This window comes from Arachis hypogaea, chromosome 3 (assembly GCF_003086295.3).
Source record: "Arachis hypogaea cultivar Tifrunner chromosome 3, arahy.Tifrunner.gnm2.J5K5, whole genome shotgun sequence".
NCBI classification, from domain to species: Eukaryota; Viridiplantae; Streptophyta; class Magnoliopsida; order Fabales; family Fabaceae; genus Arachis; species Arachis hypogaea.
The window spans coordinates 65954261-65957684 of record NC_092038.1 but is presented as its reverse complement, the minus strand read 5'-3'; the positions used below and the strand labels follow the sequence as shown (position 1 = coordinate 65957684).

General features: G+C 42.1%; 1 non-coding gene across 1 annotated transcript; it reads left to right on the top strand.

Moving 5' to 3' along the window:
- Positions 1 to 2472: 2472 nt before the first annotated feature.
- Positions 2473 to 2580, top strand: LOC112793336 (small nucleolar RNA R71). Its single transcript, XR_003198033.1, has one exon. It is a non-coding gene; the product is annotated as a small nucleolar RNA R71 (small nucleolar RNA).
- The last annotated feature ends 844 nt before the right edge of the window (positions 2581 to 3424 follow it).

The following is a 3424-nucleotide window of genomic DNA, read 5'->3' as shown; positions in this document are numbered from 1 at the left end:
AACAAAAAGCAATGCTTTTACCACACCAAACTTAAAATGTTTGCTCGTCCTCGAGCAAAAGAAGAAAGAAGAGAGTAGAAGAAGAAGAAATGAGGAAGAAGGGAATGGCTTTGTGTTCGGCCAAAAGGGGAAGAAGTGGTGTTTAGGTTGTGTGGGAAAGTGGTTTGAATTTGAATGGTGAGGTAGGTGGGGTTTTATGAAGGATGGATGTGAGTGGTGAAGAGAAAGATGGGATTTGATAGGTGAAGGGTTTTTGGGGAAGAGGTGTTGAGGTGATTGGTGAATGGGGGAAGAAGAGAGAGATTGGTGGGGTAAATGGGGATCCTGTAGGGTCCACAGATCCTGAGGTGTCAAGGAAAAGTCATCCCTGCACCAAATGGCAAGCAAAATTTCGTTTTTAGCCAATTCTGGCGTTAAACGCCGGGCTGGTGCCCATTTCTGGCGTTTAACGCCAGCTTCTTGCCCTTTTCTGGCGTTTAACGCCAGTCTGGTGCCCCTTTCTGGCGTTAAACGCCCAGAATGGTGCCAGACTGGGCGTTAAACGCCCATCTGCTAGCCTCACTGGCGTTTAAACACCAGCAAGCTCTCCTCCAGGGTGTGCTGTTTTTCTTTCTGTTTTTCATTCTGTTTTTGCTTTTTTCATTGATTTTGTGACTTCTCATGATCATCAACCTACAAAAGACATAAAATAACAAAAGAGAATAGATAAAATATAACATTGGGTTGCCTCCCAACAAGCGCTTCTTTAATGTCATTAGCTTGATAGAGGACTCTCATGGAGCCTCCGAAATGCTCAGAGCTATGTTGGAACCTCCCAACACCAAACTTAGAGTTTGAATGTGGGGGTTCAACACCAAACTTAGAGTTTGGTTGTGGCCTCCCAACACCAAACTTAGAGTTTGACTGTGGGGGCTCTGTTTGGCTCTGTTTTGAGAGAAGCTCTTCATGCTTCCTCTCCATGGTGACAGAGGGATATCCTTGGGCCTTAAACACCAAGGATTCTTCATTCACTTGAATGATCAACTCTCCTCTATCAACATCAATCACAGCCTTTGCTGTGGCTAGGAAGGGTCTACCAAGGATGATGGATTCATCCATGCACTTCCCAGTCTCAAGAACTATGAAATCAGTAGGGATGTAATGGTCTTCAACCTTTACCAGAACATCCTCTACAAGTCCATAAGCTTGTTTTCTTGAGTTGTCTGCCATCTCTAGTGAGATTTTTGCAGCTTGCACCTCAAAGATCCCTAGCTTCTCCATTACAGAGAAAGGCATGAGGTTTACACTTGACCCTAAGTCACACAAGGCCTTCTTAAAGGTCATGGTGCCTATGGTACAAGGCAATGAAAACTTCCCAGGATCCTGTCTCTTTTGAGGCAGTTTCTGCCTAGACAAGTCATCCAGTTCTTTGGTGAGCAAAGGAGGTTCATCCTCCCAAGTCTCATTTCCAAACAACTTGTCATTTAGCTTCATGATTGCTCCAAGGTATTTAGCAACTTGCTCTTCAGTGACATACTCATCCTCTTCAGAGGAAGAATACTCATCAGAGCTCATGAATGGCAGAAGTAAGTCCAATGGAATCTCTATGGTCTCATTTTGAGCCTCAGATTCCCATGGTTCCTCATTGGGGAACTCATTGGAGGCCAGTGGACATCCATTGAGGCCTTCCTCAGTGGCGTTCACTGCCTCTCTTTCCTCTCCAAATTCGGCCATGTTGATGGCCTTGCACTCTCCTTTTGGATTTTCTTCTATATTGCTTGGAAGAGTGCTAGGAGGGAGTTCAGTAATTCTCTTGCTCAGCTGACCCACTTGTGCCTCCAATTTTCTAATGGAGGACCTTGTTTCAGTCATGAAACTTTGAGTGGTTTTGATTAGATCAGAGACCATGGTTGCTAAGTTAGAGTTATTCTGCTTAGAACTCTCTGTCTGTTGCTGAGAAGATGATGGAAAAGGTTTGCTATTGCTAAACCTGTTTCTTCCACCATTATTATTGTTGAAACCTTGTTGAGGTCTCTGTTGATCCTTCCATGAAAAATTTGGATGATTTCTCCATGAAGGATTATAGGTGTTTCCATAGGGTTCTCCCATGTAATTCACCTCTTCCATTGAAGGGTTCTCAGGATCATAAGCTTCTTCCTCAGATGAAGCTTCCTTAGTACTGCTTGGTGAATTTTGCATTCCAGACAGACTTTAAGAAATCATATTGACTTGTTGAGTCAATATTTTGTTCTGAGCCAATATGGCATTCAGAGTGTCAATCTCAAGAACTCCTTTCTTCTGACTAGTCTCATTGTTCACAGGATTCCTTTCAGAAGTGTACATGAATTGGTTATTTGCAACCATTTCAATCAGCTCTTGAGCTTCTGTAGGCATCTTCTTCAGGTGAAGAGAGCCTCCAGCAGAGCTATCCAAAGACATTTTGGATAGTTCAGAGAGACCATCATAGAAAATACCTATGATGCTCCATTCAGAAAGCATATCAGTGGGACACTTTCTGATTAATTGTTTGTATCTTTCCCAAGCTTCATAGAGGGATTCTCCTTCCTTCTGTCTGAAGGTTTGGACTTCCACTCTAAGCTTACTCAATTTTTGAGGTGGAAAGAACTTTGCCAAGAAGGCATTGACTAGCTTTTCCCAAGAGTACAGGCTTTCTTTAGGTTGAGAGTCCAACCATGTTCTAGCTCTGTCTCTTACAGCAAAAGGGAATAGCATAAGTCTGTAGACCTCAGGGTCAACCCCATTAGTCTTGACAGTGTCACAGATTTGCAAGAATTCAGCTAAAAACTGATGAGGATCTTCCATTGGAAGTCCATGGAACTTGCAATTCTGTTGCATTAGAGAAACTAATTGAGGCTTAAGCTCAAAGTTGTTTGCTCCAATGGCAGGGATAGAGATGCTTCTCCCATAGAAGTCGGGAGTAGGTGTAGTAAAGTCACCCAGCACCTTCCTTGCATTGTTGGCATTGTTGTTGTTTTCGGCTGCCATGTGCTCTTCTTCTTTGAAGAATTCGGTTAGGTCCTCTACAGAGAGTTGTGCCTTAGCTTCTCCTAGCTTTCACTTCAAGGTCCTTTCAGGTTCAGGATCAGCCTCAACAAGAATGCTTTTGTCTTTGTTTCTGCTCATATGAAAGAGAAGAGAACAAGAAAATGTGGAATCCTCTATGTCGCAGTATAGAGATTCCTTTAGGTGTCAGAGGAAAAGAAGGATAGAAGACAGAAGTAGAAAATTCGAACTTATCAAAGAAGATGGAGTTCAAATTTTGCATTAAGGAATAGTGTTAGTCCATAAATAGAAGGATGTGAGAAGAAGAGAAGTAATTTTCGAAAATTAAGTCAAACATTTTGAAAACATTTTGAAAAAACACTAATTGATTTTTGAAAATAAAAGTGGGAAAGAAGTAAAGTGATTTTTGAAAAAGATTTTG